General features: G+C 38.0%; 1 long non-coding RNA gene across 1 annotated transcript; it reads left to right on the top strand.

Moving 5' to 3' along the window:
* Window positions 1-601: 601 nt before the first annotated feature.
* On the top strand, window positions 602-3126 carry LOC132042741 (uncharacterized). Its single transcript, XR_009411559.1, has 2 exons — window positions 602-2049; window positions 2095-3126. It is a non-coding gene; the product is annotated as an uncharacterized LOC132042741 (long non-coding RNA).
* Window positions 3127-15973: the final 12847 nt, after the last annotated feature.

Below are 15973 nucleotides of genomic sequence, written 5' to 3'. Positions count from 1 at the left end.
TATGTGTTGAGTGCGTAATTTTGTCCATGCTTAACTCATACTTTGTTTGGATCGATCCGTTTAATACGTTTGGAGCGCCTTATCCAAGAACTCGTATATACGAATGTTTTATTTTAATATACATCTTTTGTTATAAGTTTATGAAATTGGTCTCGGATTGGGGCTTGTAGCCAAAAATTATAATTTTCCATTTAAAGAGGTCTGTCCGTTTTTCTTCTGGGCTTGGCCCAAATGAACTTGTGCATAAAACTTTGAAATACCCAATATCGTCGATTCTTTATCCATGATTAGGCTTTGGCCCAAAATTCCTTTTTTGTCCCTTTACTGAACTTGGCCAGTTTTGGCCTTAATCATTTTTTCTAAAAAATCAGTGGGGCTTTTGGCTCAATGCTTTGCCAGATTTTATTATTAATCTGATCCAAAACATTTACCCTTGGCCTCAGTTTGAAAATAAAACTAACTTTAATTTTTATAAAGAATATGTGCTTTAGTTTAAAACAAAGTCCGTTTTTCTTAACAACGTTGCAACACTTGTGATTTTGAAATATCCTCTTGTTCTTGTTAACTTAAACCGTGTCAAAATAGTTTGGCTGATTATCCATTTAATTTTGTTTTGACAAAATCCTTGTGCTAAATCCGTTTTTTTTTTTTTTTGAAAAAAAGAGAGTTTGGGGGAACCTAAAGTCGACTAAACGGCATAAGTACCGTTATCCTAGGACGTCTAATTCTAATCATAAATGATCCCAATATAACGTAAGTTTTTACAAGTTTACAAATACAATTACAATAAAATTATAAACAAAAGGAAAACACAAATAATTAAATAAAAAGAGGGGAAGGCTAGGGGCGTACCAAGCCCCTAATTAGCCATTTTCACCGATGGCTGGGCCATCTACGCATTCTCTTTTTGATAGCAGCTTCCCTTTTATCTTTTTCTCGGACTCGATAAGTATTATAGGGATTGCCTGTTGGGCCTTGGCCCAACAGGATGGCTTCAGACCCGGCCCAAGTGGCCATGTGATAGAGGAGAGGGCAAAGGGAAAAAGGACCCGGTTAGTTTAAGGATACTGAACTTATCACGCTTATATTTATAGAAAACACATATATCAAGTATGTATATGTGTATCAAATAGATTCACAAAGTAAGGTAGCTATGTATGTATATACATGTATACTACAAGGCCCCACTGGCAGGTATTTTGACAACAAGGGGAGGGGAGAGTCGTCGCCCCACGTATTCCCGATGCCGCACAAGTTTCAAGGGGTTTCATGAACCCCAGGCATGGCTGGTCACAGGGGAAGGCTAAGACTAGGCCCCCACCCAAAATTACCTCATCCCCCACCAATGTAGACACAAGAAAATACGCAGATCCCAGGACCACAACATAACATAGCTAGCCATGTATATAAACATAATGCAACCAGAAAACAGGCTAGCCTTAATGAGCACAAGATGAACAAACGCAAGTCAGGAACATATGACCAAAGATTAATCAAGCAGAATTTCAGGGCATAGACTTGAAGTAGCAGGAGCAAAACCAAACACACACTCATGGAAGGAACCTAAAGCAAGCTAAAGTGAACAAAAACAAAAGACCAAAGTATGCAGTCATGGGGGAGTAACACAAACTGCAGCACACCTATGTAATGGTAAATAAAGCAAGGAACAAGTCACATGATCCTGGATGAGACAACATAGACTATGGTATATAAGTGTAAGGTGGACAAGAATAAGAAATCAAACCACATAACCATGAGGAACACACACAAACTGTAACACACAAGAGAGGTAAGCAAGTACTAAAGCACACAACCATGAAGTGGTTAAAGCAGGTTACATCTTGCAGATGAGAGGCACACAAGGCAAGCTAAGATGGGTGGGCATAATAGGGATAGAGGCAAGACTAGGACCCCTCCTGTGTCTAAGTTGTCATATACAAAACATGGGATCATATAGGGGTGGTTAATACAACTAGGACAATCAGATAAGACATGGACAAGACAAGTTGACCTCATAGTTTCACACTTCTGCTAATCCCTTCCCTTTGTGTCTAACTTAAACACATATGCACACTTGCTCTTTATTTAGTCAAGTCATCAATCACTCCTAACAATACACTTAACTCTAATATGGGGCCTCATTTAGTCTACGAGCAGAATCCATATAGTCCCAAGGTTCTTTACAATGAACATACAACCCCACAAGCCATAGAAGTGCCATGGGGCCCTTTATCCGAAGGAAATATGTTATAAGACAAGCTAGGGTTGGTTTTCCTTTTCTCCTTTCTCCAGGGCACCTTTAAAAAGGCTCATCTTAGGTCATGTGGCCTTAGTTCACTTTCAGCCCCCTTGTGATCACATGGAGACTTATTTTTTCAAATTATTCACAGCCCAGAATTCAATCCAAAAAGGTTTCAAATACATGTGCATATAAACAAACATAATCATTTAGACTAAGGTCATGACCATCTCTCAAACTCCTCAAGGCATCACTAAGCTAATTCAGAGTCATAGTATGGGTCAGTTCACCACTAACAGGTTACTCAGACCCTTTTGATTTCACAGTCTCACCACAGATGGGTCTATACTCCCTATAGGTCATGCCGTGCCATAAGCCCCATTCAAACCAACCCCAGGGATGTACACAATCAAATTAGAAAGAAATAGTAGTTCAACACACAGACAGAGCATTCTCATAGATGCAGAAAGCCAAACAATCAAGTAGTGACACTAACCATGTAAGCAAACCATCAGAATCCCAAATCAGAGGTACAAAAAGGGTCTAGAGAGGGCACAGCAGGCAGGTTTACACCTTGGGCATTAAATTAATTTATTTTCAAAAAAAGGTGCCTTGGAAGAGTTTGTGACTTAGAACACACACTTAGACTCAGTGGTTTTAGCTCACATCTCTTTTTACAAATCCCAACATATAACAAACATGTCTGCTAACTAGAACCAATGTCAATTCACACATAGATGTACACTCCAGACCCTCAGTAAGGAAAGTGGATTTCAGGAGCATATTATGTAAGCAATCAGTCAAAACAGTCTTGAAATAATTTTAGTTCCTAGTAATGGCTCTTCAACTATTTAATCTAAGCAAATCCTTTCAAGAAAAACAAGAAAGAGAGGTAGGTTTATAGCATGGTCAGGTTCTCACAATCAAAGACTCAATCATCATCACAAAGAAACAGGTTCCCAGGTGCAAAGTATAGGTGCACAAGTTAAGGAGAATTAGAAGGCACATGATCATAAGTAGAAGCAAGTGGCAAGCAACAAGGTTGTTACTCAGTCCCTCTATGACATTGGCTTGGATCACCACTAGTACACTCCCCAATCCTACTTCCTTACCAAACACCTAACTCAAATAACAATAACACAGACAACCAATCACCCCAGATTAAAAAACTTTTTACAAGACATAGTGAAAACACATGACTTAAACTTTACAAGTACTGGCAGAACATTATTTAACTCTAGGTGTATCCTTTCCCCAGATATAGCTAAGCCTTCCTAATCCATCTGAGGTCCTTGTGTGTCCCAGGACCATGAGGAAAAGTTCAAAAGCATGGGGAGAAGCCTCAGGGTCCTGAAAGGGGGGACAGGGTGGGGTCATCACCTCTCCATCTCCTTTTCTTAAATCTCCTTTCAGTAAAAAGGGATCCTGGGTTCCACTGGTCACTACCTCCAGTTCATGCCCAGGCTCACCTTTTACTCTCCCAAGACCTTTCCCCTCTTATGACCTCATCCTCATACCCCAGTGACAACCACCAAAAAGCCTTGGGATGGTTTAGAACAGCTTATCACTATCACAAGACTACCACAGTTGACTCATTAAGCCTTATCCAAACTTTAAAGGTCTTATGGCTAAGTTTCAAACAGGATCACTAAAACAGACCCAACATAAATATTTAGATGACAGTGACACAGACTAATGTTCAAAGGCAATCTCAATCCAAAGCTCTAATTATGAAATAATTTTGTTCTTTCATATCACACAGCATCTCAAAAGCATATATGTCCTCCTTTAGGACTAATTCACACATAATAAAGAAAGACAGAATCAAATACACTCATTTTGACTATACAAAATCCTAATCATCACCATTAGTCTCGCTCTTGGCCATTACTACCATTTATTTTAACATCTGAACCACAACATCCAAAAAAAAAAAAAAAAAAGTACCAAACAGTTTCACAAAGGGACTTGGACAAACTTGCACCAAGACTTTCCCATTATTCCCCTTCTTCTTTTGTCTTCTTAATTCTCAAGTCTTAGGTGATCAGTCTTGGGAAAGATGATTTCTCTACACATAGCACACACATAGACTAATTCACACATGGTAAAACAAGACAGACTCACACATGATCAATCTTTAGCACACACATATTTTATGTTAACCTGCCAACCTTTGAAATTCTTTCTTAATGCCATTTTGAGAATCTGGTGTCTCATCATTGAGTTAAACCAAGTATAACTACTGTCACCAATTAACAAACATATTTTACTAGTTTGTTGACCATTTTAGACAAGATGAAGATCGTCTTAAGGCTATCCTAAATCCACCTTTTATTAACAGTGTTAAAAATCCCCCCAAACTACCCAAATGCACTCTCATTCAAACAATATCATTAGAGATAAATTCAAACAGGTCATGATAGTCACTATCTAAGCCAAGCTGTCATAATCAGAAGCCATCAACAAGTATGGGATTGATAAACCTTTAGCATAACTCAAGCCAAAAAAAAATCCTTGCTTAAACATCAAACTAAGCATATTACAAATGCTAAGCTACATTTAACTATACATATAACACTCAAACACACCAAGCTATCATTACATAGGCAGGAACTTAAATAAAAGCAATAAAATAATAACTTGTTACCTTTTTTAAGTGCAACCGGAGCAAGAATGGACTCGGAGACTCCTTTGTGCTTCCAAAATCAAACTCAGCCACACGAAATACAGGACACGGAAAAGAAATGAAATTTTAGAACTAGAAAAGACTCAACCTTTTTTTTGTTATAGTCTAAATATCACTAGTGAAGCCTGAAGTTTGAGTAAAACTCAAAGTTCAAGCCTCTTTAAGGTTGTCAAACTTCTTCTAATGGTGAGGGATGGGGTTCTGCCCCAAAACTTGTCTCAAATCTTACAAAAACGATGTGGGACTTGTGGGTTTTCCACAAGTCTTCACTTGAAATCAACCGCACACGGTCCAGATCGAAAGGAAACTAAAATCAACGGTTCATTTTCACTTTAAACTACTGTAAATCGATGAAAAATAAAAGAAATTGCAAAGATTGCACCTTAAGGGCGTTTTGGATGGATTTCGTGGAGAAAATGTGTAGGAAAGGACGAAGCCATAAATGCTTCGTCCTCTCCTCTGATTTCCCATGTTCTACACTCTATCTATGATGGGACATGATGAGGAAAAGAGGGGGGTGGGGCAGTGGTGGAGGCGGCGCTAGGGTTTTTCCTTAGCCGCCTCGCCTTTCCTTTCTTTGCAAAGAGACCCCTAGGGTCTGTGAAGTGGAAATGAGGGGGAGGATATACGTATACCCCCCTTTAAACGTCTCATGGGCCGGGTCTGGTCCATTATGGACTGGCTCGATCTTATTAAAAAAATGAAGGGGCCTCTTTTTGACATATATATACACATACAATGTATATTTACATATACATAGTGTATATATATGTATGAAGGGCCAAAAATGCGGTCCAAGCAAAAAAATATCAATTATTAACCATGATATTTTAAGCATGATCAAATTAGGACACAATTAATTTAAAACACGACTGTTAAAATCATTTTTGCAGATATGGCCTCAATTGGCTTTACAACTAAATGATTTTTTGCAATTATAACCTTTTATCTAGCTAACTGCAAAAATATCCTTGACTAATTTTAATCTGATTAATTATTTCAAATATAGCCTTATTTTGGTACTAATTAACCAATTAAAGCTAATTTGCGCTAATGATCTCAATTGATTTGCCCATGGATTTGGTCATCTCAATTAAAGCCACTAGGAAGCTAAATTTGCAAAATGACCTCAAATCACCTTAAACCATGAATTGGTTAATTCAAATGTGGTCATTTATGTAAAAATAATTAAATAATCAAAACCAATTTGCAAAATGACCCCTCTAATTAACCAAATTAATTCATTAATTAAACAACTATGCAAACTCACAAAATCAAAGGTTGAAGGGTAAAGTGGTCAATTCCTTTAATTACCTAAATTACCTTGAATAATAAATTATTTATTAATTTGATTTTTCCTTGATTCAACAATTAAGTCAATAATTATTCAAAATTGTTTTGCTTTTACTTAACTCAAATAAAATATTTCATAAATGTCATAAAATATCAATTAATTTTCACATAATTTATAATGTCCTGAAAATCTCTTTATCAATTTAAAGAGGTAAAATATTGTCCTGAATAATTTTATAAAAATTATTTAGGCCCTTTAAGATGCACGACTTATTTCATTTGTTATCCAAGGACTTTGAGTAATTAAAATAAATTACGGGAGTTCAAAAATTAGTGTCAACAACTTCCCTTCGGTGTTCGGGGATGCCGGGACCATCCCTGAGCAACGAAATTTGACTAACCCTATTTTTTGACGGACCCGATTCATCTTTCCCTTCAATTTCATGCAATTCGCATTAGTGGCCGGACCCTGGTTTCTTGGTTTCCTCTATATCTCGGGCTATACGAGAATTCAGGCCACCTATAGTTCAACTCAGTCAAAGGCTTTCAGGTGATTTAGCGGGAAAGTCCTGAGATTCCCGGTGTTGTAACCGGGGTTTCTCTAGACGATTGTCAGGGTGTGGCCGGCTCTCGGGTTTTTAAGCCTGCCTACATATCTCTAGTTTCTGGAAATCAGGCCATATGTAGTTCGACTCGCTGGAGAAGAGTATGTCCCTTTTGCAGGAATACTTTCAGATTTCCCCAGTGTGTATCCGACCGGTCGCGATTTTTTGCCCCTCAATAAAATAGACAGATTGTGGCTAAGTCTAAGATTGGATGACTTCCAAGTCCTGGCCGGAGAGCTTGACTCTCATGGGCACCCTATCTTGACCGGTTGCGTAAGAAAAGTTTCACGTTTGCTCCGCAATTCGTCTGGATCTGTTTTAGCTAGCTGGCTTCTTTTTGGAGGCTGTGCACCTACTTCCTAAATTTGATAATATTGCAGATACTTTCATGATATTTGTATGAATGGTCCTCTTGGCGGTTTGTATGAATAGCCCTCTAGGCAGTTTGTATAAATGACCCTCTCGGCAGTTTGTATGAATGACCCTCTTGGCAGCAGGAAAGTAAACGTGCAATGAATGGCCCTCTTGGCAGCAGGAAAGTAAACGTGCAATGGCGCTCTTGGCAGTTTGTATGAATGGCCCTCTTGGCAGCAGGAAAGTAAACGTGCAATGGCCCTCTTGGTAGTTTGTATGAATGGTCCTCTTGGTAGCAAGAAAGTAAGAGTGTAATGGCCCTCTTGGTAGGTTGTATGAATGGCCCTCTTGACAGCAGGAAAGTAAACGTGCAATGGCCCTCTTGGCAGCAGGAAATATGATGGAGATAACAGATATAGCCCTTTTGGCTGGATAGTCTTTCTTTCGTTCATTGTGTTGGTTGTTGGCCCTTGTGGCCGGATATGCCTTTCTTCTTTGTCATGACCCTTTCGGTTAGATGTATCTTTGTGCTTATTATTGTGACTGTTGACACCTGAGTTTTGACCTCCCGTAATTTGTGTTGACTACTCGAAGTCCTTGGATAATAAATAAAATAATTTGCACACTCACAGAGGACCTGAATGATTTTTGCATAATTATTCAGGAAAATGCTTTACTTCTATAAATTAATAATGGAAACCTTCAAGGCTTTATTAATTATTCAGAAATTTATCAGCATTTTTACAATATTTTACAATATTTTCTATAATTCACCAGCAATAGAACAATTTCAAACAATTGTTCATTTAATTCAGAAAAATCAAGAAAATTAGATAAAAGGCAATTTATTTATTTATATCCAAGGAATTTGAGTAATTAAAAGAATTTACCACTTTTACCCCTCAAGCTTTGAATTATTACTATATATGTGTGTTTTTTTTTAATTTTGGCAAAATTGTTTAAAATTATGATTTTTTTAGCATAATTGTTGTTATTTTGCATAAATGACCACCTCACAATTAACCAACTCATGGTTCAATACAGCTGGGGTCAATTTTGCAAATTCTGAACTCCGAATGGCCTCAATTGAAATGTCCAAGCCATGAGCAGATTAATTAAGGACGTTAATGAAAAACGGTCTTAATTGGTTAAATTAAATACCAAAATAAGGCTACATTTGCAAATAGTTAATTGTAAGGATGTTTCTGCAATTAATTACAAAGATTGGCCATAATTGCAACCCTCCTTCAATTAAGGGTCAATTAAGGGGCTATTTTTGCAAAATGAGTTTTTAAATCGCCTGTTAAATTAATTATGCCTTTTATTTGACATTGTTCTAATTATTTTTTACCTCGACTAATTACCTTAGATGTTAGCCCATTTTAATAAAATAACCCTTTTGCCCCTACGGGTGTATATACACGTGATATACGCACATATGCTCGTATAATATACAAAATGCTTTCAATAATTACACACACACACACAAATATATATAATGGAGGGACGCCTACGCCGAAGCATGATAATACTACCTCGACCCGCCCACACGATAAACCCCCAAGGGCCTCATTTGTTAATTTTTTCTAAGGGCCTAGGGTTAACCCTAGCCGCCGCCCTTGTTCCACCACCTACTCGTCACTATTCTGGTTGTGTCCCATTGGTTGGAGGTGCAAAACGTGGAGGAAAGGACGAAGCATTTAAAGCTTCGTCCTTCTCTCACCAGAAATCGTCCAAACAGGCCCTTAATGTAAGTATTTACTCTGTCAATTTGTAATGTTTACTCCACCGTCGGTCTTCTGTTATTGGGGAAGATCTTGACCGTTGTTCATTTGTCCCACATCGACGTTTGTGATTGTTGTTTATGTTCCATTCACGAAAAAGAAGTCGAAAAAAAGAGACAAAAAGTTGAGTTTTGAAATTAAGATCTAGTTTCGAAACCATAAATTGCCTAATATAATTTTGGGGTTTTGAACTTGAGATTTGAAACCCTTTTCAGTTGTTAAAAAATTCATTTTTTCTTGTTTTGTTTTTTCTTTTGGGCATTTTGGTTCGAGTTTGAGGAGGATTTTGTTCTTCAAATCCGTTCTTGGTCTTGGCTGTGTCCAAAAAAGGTAACTCTTTATCTTGTTAGTGATTTTGTTAATTTCGCTTATTTTCTTTATAATGGCTATTTAGTTAAATGTTAATTTGGTAATTTCTGTTGGTTTCTTGGTTATTTTTATGGAAGTTGTTTAATCATGCCTAGTGATTTCCTGTTAATTTATTGCTTATTTTGTGGTGGTCGTTTAGTGAAACATCAACTTACTAATATCTGTAAGTTCTTACTTATTTTTGATAATTACTTAGTTAGAAAACAACCTTTGTTGACTCTTGTTAAAACCTACTGTCTATTCTTTGTGTGCTATGGTGAGTGACTTAATTGAATGTTATCTTGTGTGCTGATTTGGTCCATGTATCTTGCTGTTTCATTCCAATAATTGTAGTAAGTTATTAGTGAACCTCTTAGTCTCATTTTACTAACCTGTTGGTCTTTTAAATGGTTCTGGTGAGGTATTCTGGTGATAAGTGTCAATTGTGATTTCATTGTTTGCTGAGGTGATGGAGTATGAGTTCCAAAATAAAGGGTGACATAGTTTAATCTCATTGGTCCCTACTGATTCAAACTGGTTGTTGTGAACCACTTAGTCTGGATGTCACCTAGAATTCAAGTTTGCTAGTTACTTCCTAATTTGAATGTTTGTCATAAGAATGCCTAGTCAAAACCTGATAGGCACTAAGCCATCAACTTATTGTTCAGTAAAAACAAGTAGAGTTAGTTGTTCAGCTAACACAGACATGGTGAGTGGGTTTAGTGTGTTGGCTCACTGATCACATAGGTATGGAAATTGGGTAAGGAGTGATTGTGGGAAGGTTTAAGTCTAGAAGGTTTTTTGTTGATTGGTTCACTCACTATAGTTTGCCTTACTAAATGGATCTGTAATGGGTCTAGTTTGCTAATTTATTCACATAGTTATCAAAAAGTGGCTTAATGGGGTCAATGTAAGTGTCAACATAAGTATGTCATTTTACTGCTTTTTCTACTAATGAGCCTTTGAGTGTTTGCTTGATTAATCAAGGACTAAGTAATAAGAAAAATGTGAAGTTCTGTGTCATTTCTTCTTTTCCCCAACAAAATCTGTGTTATGATAAAGCTGTTTTGGGTTAATATTGGCTAACTAAAAAATGGAAAAGGGTCAGCCTATATGCTAATCTTTGTATCACTAGGTCCTTTGTTTTTTTTTTCTTTTCTAGATAGTAGACTGTGGCTTGAAACTTTTATAACACTAGTATTGTGCTTTGACTGCCCTGGTGTCATGGTTGCAAAAATGATGTTTTAAACTTTGAAGCCTGACATTTATTTTACTCAAAATACCAAAACAAGTTCACATATTTCTCTGCCTAGGTCTGAGTGGAGTTTGTTTTTCCTTTTTCTACCTTACACCTATGTGTTTAATCACTAAGGAAATGCTTTGGTGAGTGTACTGTGGTTTCAGTTGATCTTCTTCATGTCTATGTGATGCTATGACCTTTGTTGCCCCTGTTGGTTCTGTCTTGCCTGCTATGTCTGTTCTTGGCATTACTGTATGAATTTCCACAAGTTGTGTACCTAAAGTCACTCATTTTTAGGAAGGGTATCAAGTTGGGGGAGGGGCTTAGACCACTTAGCTTTAGGATGTTGTCTATTCCTTTCTTCTTTATCAAGGTCTTTCTTTTCCTCTTGTGATCCTTCTTGTCTGTCCTAAATCCATCCCTGGCTTGCTACAGATTTTTGTTTGCTTATTTTTAACTAAGTAACAAGTTTATTTGAACTCTTTCTTTTACTGTAAGCTACTTCCTAGGTTGCAAATTCCAGCTAGAGTATAATGATGAAGTGTTAGCCTGATCGTGACCTAATGTAGCTCTCACCTTGACTATTCTTGGGACCTTGACTTAGTATTACCTCTGCAGTTCTCCAGATCACACTAGGACTAGATGGCACACATTTGCTTTATTTTTATTCTGTTGTCTGAAATATTGTTTGAATCCCATTTGCCTATGATAGTGTGTGTTGCTTCTTTGCTGATACTCTGTCTTGTTCCCTCCCATGGCATAGAGCTAGGGCCAAATTGTTGTGAGTCATTTGAAGTCCCCAGCCTTATGTTTTACTTACCCTATGCCTATGTGACATTGCCATTGACACTTTCCTTATTTGCACCTGGGGAGTGAAACTTTTTTTTTTATGATCATGCTTTGGCCTTGTCTTAGTTGTTGCACCTGTGTGTGTGATTCATAACCTCCAGACCTTTTCTCCAGGACCTGCACCTATTTTCTGCTTGTTAGCTTCACTTGTATGCTTGCCTTTGTCTTCTTTTACCCCCTAGGGTCATGAGCTGCATACCCATACTACTCTGTGTTACTGTTTCCTAGTGTGTTTTTTTTTTTTTGCAGAACACTCCTGCTCCTTTTGACTTGTTTTCTTGTGTGCTTTTCTCCTTTCCTGCTTCTCCCCCTAGTTGAAACACCCTGTATGCTTGCTTTTGTGTGATCACATGACCTCCAAGGCATTTCATCTTGCTTAGCATTGTTGCCTACACTTGGTCATGCATCCTGTGACTAGAACCTGACCCCTGTATTGCCTACATGAGTGTGTTGAGCTCTTAGCCAAGCTGCAGTGCCATTGTTAACTCCAAACCCATGATGAGTCTGCTACTGTGCCTCCTCATACTTGAGAGTATTCACCTTTGCATCCTTACTATGTGAAATCACACTCCACTTAGCTCTGCATTGATGTTTTGAGTTGGTTGTCAACCTGGTTTGCCTTTGCCCATCCCTGAGATGCCATAACATAGCCATCACCCTGTAGTACTCATTTGACTCTCTTCAATTTGTTTGAGCCTATGATCATGTTTGATGTTCACACTCCTCTGAACAAGTTTAAACATACCTCTTTTGACTTCAGTGTGCATACTTGACATGCCTGCCTAAGTCTAGTCATGTTTGGTTTAATTGGTTGAGGTTAGCTATCATCTACTGGACATGAGATGCTTATACAAGTATTTTTGAGGTGCACCTTTACCCATCATTGTCCTTGATCACATGGCTTAATTGTTTTACTATTCCGATGAGCCTATACAAGTATTTTGGTTTGTTGTATTTGTCCTTGGCAACTGCTTGGTTCCTCCCTTTCTGCCTTTGTTTGCAACTGCTGGTGCTGCTTGCCTTTGCCTCTTCAAAAGAAGTTGTGTTTGATTGGTCAAGTGCCATTTTGTGACATCAAGGTTCTCTATAAAGTTTGTTTCAGTGTATATACTTGTATATTGCTCCCTGGCTACTTGTTAAATTGCACCAACTCTTCGCATGTTACTCGTATGTACATAGCACTTCTGGTTCTGTGCTCTCTCTGTCCTCTCTCAATAAGGCCCAAATAAATCTAAGGCCAAGTGTAGTAATTCGGGGTTGTCTTAATCTCTCGGTGTTAGCCATGCTTGGGGTCCTTCGAAACTCCTTGGAACTTGTGCGACATCGGAAATACGGGGTTAAGACCTAGTCCCCATGCCATTCCTAAGTCTTAGGATAACTTGAGCTTCATTGAAGTAGGCGAAGGGGTAAGCATGGATCAAGTGTGGATCGCCTTATATCTATGTGTGTATACTTTATCTTATATACATGTGTGTGTATTTATAACTTTAGTCATTTACCTTAGTGATAAGTTCAGCGATTATAAACTAACCGGTGTTTTCTTTTTCTCTCCCCCTCCTCCTACCACGCGGCCGCTCGGGTCACAAATGCATAAAACCACCCCTTGGGCCCAAGGCCCAAGTGGGAATACTACTTCAAAATAGAGTCCGGGAAGACAAAGAAGATAGCGAGGCGCGCAGAAGGCCCAGCCATGGGTGAAAATGGCCAACTAGGGGCTTGGTATGCCCCTAGTCTAACTTAGTCTCTTTATATTTATTTGTTGATTTATTCCCAACTTGATGTACTTGTAAAAAATGTATTCAAACTCATATTATAGTGGAAAATCCTTATGATTGGAATTAGACGTCTTAGGACAACGGTTCTTATGCCGTTTAGTCGACTTTAGGTCCCCGTACGCGATTTTTTCAAAACCACGGACTCAAACATAATTTCTTCTTTCCTTTTCTTTTCTTACAACTAAGTATCAAAGTGAGACCTTTTCAAAAACTGCTTTCAAAATAAATCACTATTGATTTTCCAAGTTTAAATAAGCAAATCACGTTTTATAAAGCTATTTCACAAAAATGAGTTAATTAACTTAATTTCCACCCCAAACTAAATTTCCAAAATCAGCTTTAATTGGACATATTTAACATTTCGGTTTAATCTAAACAACTTCATAAATGACCAATCTTTGGCAAAATATTGGATCAAGTTTTTGTTAACATTAAACAGAAACTAGATTTTTACCAAGTTATGGATATCCATTTCTGGAAAATCGAGACAAATGAAGGACTTTTAGCACGAAACACTGTTTTTTGCCCAAAGTGGCCCAAATTAACTTACATTTTTAAGACGGTATATACTCATTCAAATACAAAATGCCTTTGTAAACGATTAGAGAACCTACGCTTAATATAAAGTTCCGGATAAGACTGAAACGTACAAATACGAGTCAACCCGAACCCCGATGTATGAGTATAAAATAAATAACTTATAAACAATGTTTCCTTTACAATTTATACTTATTCCTCATATAAAAGGAAACGATTTATACTCGGATGATATAAATCCGAAACTACAATACCGTTATAAATAAAAGGGATATATTCTTCTTCCAAAAATATAATATATGAAGAACTATGCATGACAGTTCTTTTTTACGGGAAAATAAACACAAAATAAGCAGTTTAAACAAATACTCATACAGTGGAATTCGAAGGTCAATTGTATAGTATGAATCCTTAATACTGGGGTGCCTAACACCTTCCCCAGGGGATCATCAGAACCCTTATCTAGAACTTTAGATTACGAAGGTTTTTTTCACGGTATTTGAATAAACCCTTCAAAACTGGTTTTCCTAATTTTCTAAAAATTAGGTGGTCACTCTTTTTCAAAACAAAGTCCGAAAGAGCACCAACGAGTTCGTAGTAGCCTTTTATGCCCTAACCCCGCAAAAAAAGCGAATCGTTACAGTGACCCTCTTGGCCTGATATGTCTTGGTCGCTCATTCTTTGTATGGCCCTTGTGGTCAGGTATATCTTTCTTGTTTGTTTGTTGCATGACCCTTGTGGTCTGATATGTCTTTGCCGCTCATTCTTTTTCATGATCTTCGTGGTTGGATATGCTTTGTCCATTTGCTTTTGTGACCCTCGTGGTCAGACTTGCTTTTCGCCTTCGTTGTGAGTGAGCCTGTTGACGACGTGTCTGCTACCCTGTTAAAAACCTGCGTTCATAGAAGAATTGTGAGTTTCCTAAGAGGCCAATTAGCGTCGTTGTTCTCCCATCTGGTGTCTCCTCTTGATGCTCCTTTGAACCCTCTGGCTTTAGAGCGTACTTATACTAATGGATATATATTTGAAAATCTAAAGCAAAAATTTATAAAGTGCATGTCATTTTCTTTGAAAGTATTTTTTTTTTGAGAAATCTTTTGTCATGACATGTGTCTTTGAACGAGGTCTTCTGGCTCTCCCGAGGTATGATTGCTGCTTTCCGAACTGATAGAATTTTTTAGATCTTCAAAAATTCTGCCCCAGTTTCCGGATTTTCTCTAAGTAGCCCTTTCTTTGCCTCATTATGCAGGAATTTTTGAGGTTCCCTCAATAATTCTGCCCCAGTGTATGGCTTTGTTTTGCTATTTTCTTTGTTGATTGTTTCTGGTAGGAATTTTTGAGTCCCTTTCAAAATTCAGCCCCAGTGTAGGGTTGACACTGCTGACTCTTGTGCCGGTCCTTGTGGCTTGATCTCGTTGATTTTTCCTACTTTACTATTTCTGAGGTTTCCTAAGGGTTTCTTGATTTTTTTATGACGACCGAGCTCGAAAGCACCAACGTATCCTGTTGCAACAAGAATTCAGGTAGAACGTAGTTCGGAATAGAGTAACTGAGTTTTGGTTTTACTAGTAATCTGACCGGGTCCGATATGGATTGCCTACGTATCCCACTATAAGGAAATCAGGTCATTGCGTAGTTCATTACATAAAGGATTTGTTTTTCCTGTTCTATTACAAGATATGATTAGAAGCAAAAGATACGATTACATGAAAATGATATTGCCATTACAAGCAAATGGAATCCTAAACATAATATCTCTTAGGTGAGTCTGCGTTGATAGCTTTGGGGCATTCTTGCCGTCCATCTCGGCTAGGACTACGGCTCCTCTTGGTAGAACCTTTCTGACCATGTATGGTCCTTGCCAGTTTGCGCAAATTTTCCTTTGTATTCTTCTTGGTGAGGAAAGACTTGATTGAGCACGAGTTTTCCAATTTGGAAAAGTCAGGCTCTGACCCGCTTGTTGAAAGCTCGAGACATTCTTTGTCTGTATAGAGTACGTCCGTGGCATACTGCCACCATTCTCTTTTCATCTATCGTGGCCAGCTGCTCGTAGCGTTTCTAACCCATTCTGCATCACTTCGCTTTGCCTCTTAGATAATTCTGAGTGAATGGATCTCTACTTCTGCAGGTATGACTGCTTCTGTACCGTAGACAAAGAGGTGCGGGGTTGCCCCGGTGGAAGTTCGGGTTGTCGTTACGTACCTACACAAAGCATAAGGCAAGCTGCTGCGCCAATTCTTGTAGTTGTATATATCATTCTTCT

This window comes from Lycium ferocissimum, unplaced genomic scaffold (genome assembly GCF_029784015.1).
Source record: "Lycium ferocissimum isolate CSIRO_LF1 unplaced genomic scaffold, AGI_CSIRO_Lferr_CH_V1 ctg17600, whole genome shotgun sequence".
Taxonomy (NCBI): Eukaryota; Viridiplantae; Streptophyta; class Magnoliopsida; order Solanales; family Solanaceae; genus Lycium; species Lycium ferocissimum.
Note: the sequence above shows the minus strand (reverse complement) of the source record. Positions and strands in the feature narration are given on the sequence as shown.